Here is a 9,676-nt window from a genome sequence, read left to right as displayed (position 1 = left end):
GCCCCCTTTGCTCTTTGCGTTTTCTCTCTCTCTCTCTCTCCTCCCTCCCTCTCTCTATTTGTTTCTTTCTCCCCACTTCCCTTGTACGCCCCTTCCTCCTCACTCTCCCCTTTTCTTCATTGTTACATTTTTTACATTTTCATTCCTGCCTCTCCCCATCATCCCTTTCCCCCGCGCTGTACTACTCTGTCGTGTGGTATACTGCCCCCCCCCCCCCCAGGAGTCAAGTCATATTCGGTGCGAGAAACTTCAAACTTGTCCGCAGAGCTCCGCTAGCGGATGGGGACGGGGCGGGACCGTTGCGCCGCTGCGGCTGCCGTCTGCATTCGGGAGCAGGCGTGTCGCGTGACGGACCTGTCGGTCGACCTGGGCGGGCTTACTCTGTCCAAACTTGCTACATCATCTGCGGAATGTGTATCAAGTTGGCAAACTTTGACTGACTGTCGTGACACTACTATACGCACGCTTCAAGTCGCTTAAAATGCTTTGTGCATAAAGATTTATATTTTTTTTAGTGTGAAACAGATAAAATGAACCAAATTAAAAAGCTGTATTCAAAGTAGCTGAAAAACTCATCAGTATTTGCGCTGTATCGCATTGACGCGTATGGTATTGGTGGGTTGCCTACTAGCTCGGAGGCATAGTGGAAATAGGTAAACCCGTTTGGATGCGGACCAACAAAACTGCGTGAATTTTGGTTGTTGTTTTTTTTACAGCCATCTGGACTATTTGTGGTTTCAGCTGCTTTAAGAATTATTGATTTTGTTTATTGTGAGAGATAATTTTATAGCGCCCTCTAGGGCCCCCAGTGTTTAGGCAGGAGCTGTGGGAATGAAAAGCGAAACCAAATATTTGTTGGCGATACAGACTGAGTATGTGGAGAGGTACTGAGAGGCCCGCCGCACGGGCCCGCTGCTGTCCATCCATCTATCGACCCATCGGCTTGCCTGCTTGCTTTGGTCCTTTCCAAATCCACCCCCGGGGCGGTGAGATCCGGAGCGCGGGAGGAGAGGGGGAGAGGTGAATGGGGATACGAGGGGGATGGAAAAGGAGGACGAAAAGCGCATGAGATGTGGGCACGTAACGCCGCTCCGCGCCGGCGATCATCTGCCACTCACCCCCCGATGCGCCCGCCCTGGCGCCAGCGACCCTCTTCTTCCCTTTAGGATATATTTACCCCTGGCCTTTCACTTAGCCTGTCTCTTCCTCCCCCCCCCCCTCTCCCATTTTCCCTCTACCGTCACTGTGCTGCTTCTCCCCATTTCCAATTTGGCTCTCCTATTCACTCGCCCTCCCCCCCGCTCCCCTCGCCCCCGCACCACCACCCACTCTCGGGGCTGTTGACACTATGGCAGAGCCATATGTTCTCCCTGCGCTGTTGTCGCATCAATTATACGAAGGGAACTAAGTGGCCCTCCATGTATTAGGTAACTCTGCTCGCGACTGCATATGTGTAGTACGTGCGAGAGACAGAGACGCCAGACACATTGTGTAGGTGTGCCTGCGTGCGTCCGTGTCTGTGTGAGTGTGTGGGAGTAGCTGGCGTGCATGAGTGCAAGAGACAGGCCTGCAGTGTTCTGTTATGGCGCCAGAGGTGCGAAATTTGCGGAGCGCGCTATGGAAAGGAGTGGCGTATCGTCGGCATCGCCCATAAATCTAACGCACACATGTCAGCAGTTCCTACATATGCATTTGTAGTAAATACTCTGGTTTTATTTTATTTTTCCTGACACAGTCTTGCGGTATTAAACATTCCCAACAATGTGCTTCTATTCTGCTCATGTACTCTTAAGTATAAAACACTCCTTTTCTTTTGGGCTAACACGCCCAGTCCAGCCGCCCCTCTCTCTTCGGTAGTTTATTCGGCGGACCGAATAGAGGATGCACGAACCCGGTCGCGCGAACTTGGCATAGCCAGCGAGTCGGACAAGTTTTCCACGAGAGCAACTCGCTCCTCCTTTCTGATCCGATCGCCGAGATATAGGTGGTGCGATTATTCATCAGATTTCGATGGTGCGATTTCAAAATCCCCGCGCGTCGGCCGCGGCGGCCTTGGTCGCCGTTGGTATAGTGATGGCGGGGTGTCCTATGGAAGGGCCGCGCGCTCGCTGTAATGGAGGTCCCTGGGGTGCCGCGAGGTCCTCGGCGAGGTCGCCTGCGTGCGCCGCGCCGGCGAGAGAGACAATGGGGCACTTCATTTCGTGCAACATTCTCATTCCATACGAGTCATGAGCGAGGTATGGGACCATTGCGGCGCGTGTCGCCCGGGCTGAGCCGGAAACTTTGTCGTACGTGCCTTATAGGCCTTCTGTGAAGTTGGCGGGGGGGAAAGGGGAGGGGGCAGAATACATCCCCAAGGTCTCTCTCTCTCTCTCTCTCTCTCTCTCTGTCCGACTCGACACGACGCCATGCGACTCCGCCCCTACTGCACGACTCATATCATGCCGTCCACCTGCCGTGTATACACACAGTCCCCTGCCTACGCCTGGACTTCGCGCATGACTCGCCCTGTCGGTGACCTGTCGGTGAACTATCGGTGGCATTAGAGTTGCAACCCTCCCCCTGCTCTACCCACGTCGCGACACCGTCCGCTCGCCCCGGATATACACGTTGTATCGCGCTGCTGCTGCTGCTCAATGCGCTGAGTGCTACTTAACTATTCTCGAGGCGTATTGCCCGACAGTGTGACGGCCTTGCCCCGCCGCGCACGCCGCCGCCGCCGCCACCACCACTGCCACTGCGACGGTGGTAGCCCTGCCTGTTCCTGACGAGATCGAGGTCCACTGCCTCACTGCCTTTGTCTCCCGCCCGCGCCCCGCCCGCGCTACCGGGTTCGCCGAACTTACTAACAACAGCCACGACTGTGTCGAGGTCGACCACCCGTCCGTCCCAACTTCCAAATTCGCCGTTCGGCTCGGCGAGAGAGGGCGACGAAGCTGGAAGGAACCGCCGGGGAGACGCGAGAGGGTGAGGGAAGGTAGGGGGTGGAATTGCTTCTGCCGCGCCGCCCGGCCCCGCGCCGCCCCGCGCAGCTCAGCCGGCGGGGGCTCATTACCATCAAGGCCGCGGCTGCAAGGGGTATGGCATACTCGCCGGCCGGGGACCAACCCGGACCTTACAACACCGGGCCTGAACCCCTTTCTTAAAACAAAATTATGTCTTTCATGGCCTTTGTAAATTTAACGAAAACTTGCCAGCCACGACACCTTTTTACGTGGTTTCTTTTTGTTTGTGTATTTTATTTTTTTTGTATTTTTTTGTTTTTTAAGGAACGAGTGATGACCTAATACTTGCTATAGGACGTGGCACACAGGCTGAAGCTGTTTTTTATGGTGTTTTTTTTTTAAATCTTCATGAAGTTGAAAAGTTTAACTTTTCGCCCTTTGGTGCAGAGATAGGAAAATGTATCCGTCTACAGTTTAACCTCCGTAGATGCCCAGCAATCGGGACCGAGCTCTTGCAAATATGGAGGTTGTCAAAACGTTTGTCAGATGTTGGTTGACGAGAGCCCGGAGCCTCGCGGGGCCATAAAGTCTATTGTGTGCCGCCTCGCCCGAGAGGTGTGTCGCGCCTGCCCGATCGCTGCCTGGCCCAGCCCCGCCTGCCCGGCGTCCGACACTGCGCACCCGCTGCTGGCCGGCCGGCCGACGATGCCCGTCCGGCGTGGGCTGGGCCAGGCAATGCTCGAGCCCGTGCTCCACTCGGAGTACGGCCTGTCAATCAAGCCGGCTTAAGGGAGAGTCGCGTAAACGTTTTCATTTTTCGGGGCAGGGGCCGGTCCTTAATATGCGCATCTACGGAGGTTGCATCTACGGAGGTTTAACTGTATTTAGATTATCGGTACGGTAGCTTTACGCACCGTCCTCGCACCTCAGCGTGTTCGAAAGCTGCTGCAACGGCGACGCCTTGCGGGTAGCCTCTCGCACAGTGCGGTAGCGCCTCCACCCTAAATAATGCGGGAAGCTCTTCTCCATCCATCCTTCTCTCCTTTCGCTGCGTCTCTCTCTCTCCCTCCCTCTCCGTTTTCTCTTATGTCGAGCGACGGGCGAGAAGGAGGAGGAGGACGGAGAGCGAGTGAGAGGGACACACACAGCAGCTTTGGGGTGGCCAAGGGTGCGCGCGCGGGGGCGGCCGGCAAAACCATCTGGTTTAATTAGCAAGGGACGGGCGGCGTTTTTTCCAGTCTCCCTCTCCCTCTCTGCTCTTCCCCGCGGCAGGGCGGTCCTCTCGCACCTATTTGTCCCCCTGCCCTGCCTTCTCCCGCCACCCCCTCACCTCTCCAATACCACTGGCGGAGACAGCTGCGTGTACTCTGCCATACTGCACCACGTCAATATATAGCTCGATTGCTGCTGATCAGCGCTGGGCTGTCTCATGCGAGGCGCAGGGAAACGTCAGCACCGGGACCGTGTTGTTGTGTTTGCGTGTGTCTCTGCGAGGTGAACATGGCCCTGATTAAGTTGGAGGGGGCGGGCGGCGAGCCAGCTGGTCCGGGGGGTGGGGGGGTTATATGGCGCTGAGGGGGTAAGTTGCAGTGACCACCAAGCGCCGCCATCCTCCCCCTCCCCCTGCCGTGTTGACCGTTGTAGTCGCTCGTGTTGTCAAACTCCCCCTCGGGACCTTACACAACCGCGCGGTGGGCTGCTGGTCGTGTGGTGCAAGTGCAGCAGCAGCAGTGCACTGGAGAGAGAGAGAGAGAGAGAGAGCGGGGTAGAAACTGTGGTTTTCGACGGTGTCGGTGCAGTTTATGCTGTCGTGGTTATCGCCCGACTCGGTGTATATGTGTTTGAATGGGGTATATCCCCTTTGCTGCTGAAAACCCTGTGTGTATCCAAACTCAATTGTGGCTTCCGACTCCGACTTGGCGTGTCAAACAATATCGGCTGCCGATTTGTTCTCGGACTTTGGCGCGCGGCGCACCACACACATTGCGGATTGAATTGTGTGTGCCGCGGGGAGGTGGCGCGGGGCGTGTTGCCTTGCCTATCGCGAACGCCAAACGCCATCCCTTTCCTGCGCCACCTCACCTCTCCCCCATATCGCCCTTCCCTATTGCTCCCCCTTTCTCCCCAACCTCTGCTGTCCCCCCTTTTGGCCCGTTTCGTCTCTCTCTGACCCTCTCTCTCGGAATGGTTTGGTGCATCGCAAAGCGCCAGCAGATCGCCGCTTCTGCAGCGGATGTCCCTTTGCCGTGCTGGTGAGTGGTGTGTTCTCATTGCTGCGGCCCGGGCAATGGGAATATGGCAGGGGAGGGGGACCTTCCCTTCCAGGTCGCTCTGCCGCTGCTGCGGCTGCCGTTGCTGTTGGTTCAGTATAGGTTTGCCTCCCTTCCATCAACCCGCTGGACGTCCAGCCATTATCTATTGACGTGTTGTGATGAGGTGTGCGCATGCATGTGAGTGTGTGTATGCTTAGCAGCCCTTTGTTGTTGCTGTGTCGTATTTTTTTGCCCCCTCCCCCCTTCCTATCCTGATCATGTGGCCGTTTTAAAATGCGGTGGAGAGGTGCGTTATATAGACTGATGACGGAACATAAACGATGTTTCTGGTTAGGCTCAGATGCCCCTGCTGTGTGTGCAAATTGTTATCCCTCGTTGTATGTGTTACTTTCTTTTGCTTATTCGGTGAAAATATTTCTGCTCTGTAAGCTCCAAATTTGCAACAATTTATAGAAGATAATTTCATAACAATTGCTAACGAGAAAACTGAATGACATCAACTTGGCAAGTAGCAAGTAGTCTTGATGTGAGCATTGGTGGTCGCTTGTATTTCAGCATACATTCTAGGCTGCTATGTTTTCCGAGAAAGAGCCTTTGAACTCATACTCTAAATTCCTCAAAATTGGAGAAAAGCAATGAAAACAAAAGGCACATAAGGAGGAAAAGGTCGACGTTTCCCCCTCCCTCAAATTCCATTTTTAAAAATGAGAGTTCGTTTGGCTGTGCGAGTGTGCGACCTCGCCCGCGGCAGAGCGTGAGTGCAAAGCGCTGTTCGCGTTCTTGAACCAAACTGCCTCGCGGTGCTCTGTTCGCGCTGTGTAACGTCGTGTGGTTGTTGTCCGCATCACCACGACCCGCGGCAACATACGTCCCGGAACATTTGTCGCGGCCCAGTGCTGCTGAAACTAAATTTGATGTGTAACGCGCGCCTTCGTATTGGATCAAACTTAACCAACACCGGCGGCATATGACATGTAATGTGGCGCGGGAAAAGGAGTCGTGTTCAAATATTGAACCAGGAAATATGGAGACGAGGTCAAGGTCCAGTAGAACAATGTTTTCTTTTTACGAGCAGTTGATGTGGCGAGCGGCTGCTGCGCTGCGGCGGCTGCCGCTGCCTACCGGGCGTGGCCCCCCTACCCAACTTTGCGCTAATTACCCTAAAGAAAATCGATATAAATATCCCTGGGCGTGGCCGGGCGCGCGGCTGGGCGACGCGCTGGGGCGGGAGGGGCTTGTCGCCGTTATACCTGCATTATTAATTGGACCAAATGGAAGCTCCTCCGAGTTGATTCTTTCCCTTTCAACTTGTCGCATCCCGATGGCGATGGCGCGCTCCGGGGCTTTCCATTTCGTCTGCCGGGGCGCCGACCCCACGAGCAGCTAGCTCCGCCCTCTGTTTTCTTTAGGCCCCCGCGGCTCCTCGTCTCTCTCCCGAGTGATGCGACGACGGAGTGAGTGTAGTAGGCGCAGGGTGATTGCTGCATTAGGCGCGCTCTCGCCGGTGTGCTGGCGGCGGTGGGTGGTGGTGGTGGGAGGCAGGTGAATGGATGGATGGCTTCCAGTTAAAACGAGGAGATGAACTAACTGAAGTGCGCTTGGAGGTGATTATAGGAACGGCCCCCCGTTTGACTGTTTACCGCTAATGGACCGTCCGCCGTGCTCCGAGACGTAATCCCCCCGCGCGCGCGCCAAAGCCAAGATTCGGCGAGGCCTTCTTTTAATTGATGATGAGAAAAATTAATTGAACGTCGCGCCCTATACTGCCGATTGTTTTTCTGGCGCCCCTCTTTCTCTTTCCCCTCCTAAAAACCTTTTTTTCCCTCTTTCCTTTCGCGCCGAGTAGCTACGCGCCCCTGTCCCTGGCCTGCTTGCCCCGCGATGCTGAAAGGTGCAGTGTACGTTTTCATCCCGCTGTTGGCGTAATGATGATGAATTTGGTAACGGAGCGCCGTGTGCATGTGGCTCGACGCTGCAATAACTCACGGGTCAACATGTCACAGAAGCGCCATGCAGCTGCACTCTTATTGCGTACTCTTAGCAGAAAATTTGTTAGAACCCGTTTGCCATGGCGGTCTGCACCACACCTTTTCACTGTTAAAAAAAGTTCTGGGATTTCACGGAGGAACACTCGTGAAAAATATTGCCAAAGTCCTTTGGGATTTCCCAAAGGACTCTGTAGATTTCACGTGCCGAGTTTAGCTTCGAGACATACAGGCGACTAATAACTATCTAACCTTCAACGGCTGCTTTCCGACATGAAAACTAAGAACGGAGTCCTCTGGGAATTTCTAGTACTGGTTGAAAGTGAATCTTCGGGAAATCCCAAGACCTTTTTAACAGTGTTGTGGTGATGTGAGCCCCCGAACCCGATCGTCCCGATCGACCAACCACCGTGTACTAGCTGTTATTCTCGGGGTTTGCAGTTGCCAAAATGTCGTGGCAGCTGTTGGTTTCTCTTTCTACCTTTTTGGTTTTATTCCCCGCCCAGAGTATCGATTAAATGGGCCGCCGTCTCGTAACTGAATGGAATGGCCATAAAAGGTTTGTCGACTTCCATTCAGCGCGATCCAAATTGATGTCGTCAATTTTCGATGGTGATTGCCGTGTGCGAGTCACGTCCCTCCGTCTTTCATTCGCCGTTGTTGTGTTTCAGGTTCGTGGAGTCCATTTGTTTCGCGGAGGCAGGAAAAGTTTCGCCAATCATGGTCGCCGGCGCGGCGCTGGCTGGGCGCGCCTCTGGCTCAGTAGAGAGAGCGACCGAGACTGCGGCGCGAAGCGGATAGCGAGGTGGGTCGCCGCCTGCGGGGTAGGCAATGCAGACGCGCGGACGCCGGAGGGTTGCCTACACCCTCGCCGTCTGCGAAGTGCGAGGCAGCTCTAAACGGTGGGTTCTCGTTCTTAGGGCAGAGTTCAGGGTCCCGAGAAAGGGCCCCTAATAGAAGCGAAACTCCCAAATCGGACCCATTTTAGTACTAACATACTCCCTCTTGTTTTAAGGGACTAGAAGAGGATTTGGAACTTTCGAAAATCCCTCTGAAATCCCTTTTTTCTCAAATCCCTCTGAACTCCCTTTTCCCCGCGACACGCCCTTTCAGGGTGAATTTAGAAAATGGTGAAGGAAGCTTCTTAGGTCATTTCTAACATGTCAGGCGAGCTCACATGGCCGGGAAGTACTCTACATTTGTACAATATGTACATATACATATCGTTAGAAGCAAACTTGTAGCTAGGCTCTATCGGTTCCCGTGGAGAACATGGCCACGGGATTCCAAATGGGATTCCGAAGGGATTGGGTGTAATACCATGGTGGAATCCCATGTCCCTGTTTTGACCCGTTTTGGCAAGTTTTCGGGATTTAGGATTTGGGACTAGATTGGGATTTGGAGTTAGGGACTAAAATGGGATTCTTTTTTCTATTAGGGGCGTTGTTAAAAATAGGTGCGGACACATTAACATTTTAGCGCCGTTCGTCGTGCACTCCTAAAGCGCCCATAATAAGTCGACGACACGTTTTGGGAATAGTGTGGTTTTGCTTAGGCATTGCGAAGCAGCCGCGATGTTGTCCACCTGTCAATTAAATTACAGTCAGTCATTGGCGAAGATGTAAAAGAAAGTAATCTAGCGCCACAAGTACAATTTTACTTGAAAATTCAGTTCCAAAAATAATTCCTTGCGAGTGCGAACAATTTACAAGTAGAAGTGAAATTCTGTTGCTTCGCTAGAGCTTTCGTAGCAAGAACCAAAAAATAAATTGTCGTCCCGGGTAAATTATTTGCATTTTTGCAATAACAAATTGTGATAGAAATGTCCATTTTGAGGTGATGCACGTTGGGGTTCAGGGGTTCTCGCGGATACGATGACAAAAAGTAACGTTAATGGGAACACGTCGACCTGCTAGCTAGCTAGCCGTGTCCGCTGAGGCCGCGTCGACTTATATATAGCGATGCTCCAACATCGTACGAAGCCTCGACAGGGGACATGGCCTACGGGCATTCCCCCTACCCCCTGGGGTAACGGCCAACACCAGTATCACCGACCGGTCTCTGTTTACTTTATGGGGGCACTTATCGACGCCGGCACCAACTAACCAAACTGCGGAAACGTAATTAAATTTTCCCTCCGGTTTGCAGGCAGGGGGGTGGGGTGAGCTGTGGGTGAGGGGAGGGACGGGTGAGCTGGTGGTGGGGTGGACGAGCCGTTCAGGGATGGGGCGGAGGATATCTGGAAGCCGTCAGGGGCGCGTCAACCCCTAAATGCCCCCGCCATTTGGTGCCCTCCTCTCCCTCGTCCGCCTTGGGGATGCAACAATGGCCGCGTGATTGCTGCCCTATACGGGGCGGGGCGGAGTCGAGCGGGGAACGGCCACTTGGACGCTGATTGGGGCAGCCTCGGCCTGGAGGCCCGGCAGCCGAGCCCCCGCCGCCCCCGCCGCCCCCGCCGCTGCCACCTCCGCCG

At 54.3% G+C, this 9,676-nt stretch overlaps 1 protein-coding gene across 2 annotated transcripts in view; it reads left to right on the top strand.

The window, feature by feature from the left end:
- The window catches only part of LOC113218352 (neural cell adhesion molecule 1-like), a 220,512-nt gene that overhangs the window by 50,953 nt on the left and 159,883 nt on the right, over nucleotides 1-9,676 (top strand). The window contains exon 2 of one of the 2 annotated variants that reach the window (XM_052267790.1): nucleotides 7,875-8,008. The exons of the other annotated variant lie outside the window; for it this stretch is intronic. The gene's annotated coding sequence lies outside the window, so the exon portion shown is untranslated. The remainder of the gene's footprint in view (nucleotides 1-7,874; nucleotides 8,009-9,676) is intronic. 2 annotated transcript variants of the gene reach the window in all.

The sequence above is a fragment of the Frankliniella occidentalis genome, unplaced genomic scaffold (genome assembly GCF_000697945.3).
Source record: "Frankliniella occidentalis isolate FOCC.00 unplaced genomic scaffold, Focc_3.1 Scaffold4, whole genome shotgun sequence".
Taxonomy (NCBI): Eukaryota; Metazoa; Arthropoda; class Insecta; order Thysanoptera; family Thripidae; genus Frankliniella; species Frankliniella occidentalis.
Note: the sequence above shows the minus strand (reverse complement) of the source record. Positions and strands in the feature narration are given on the sequence as shown.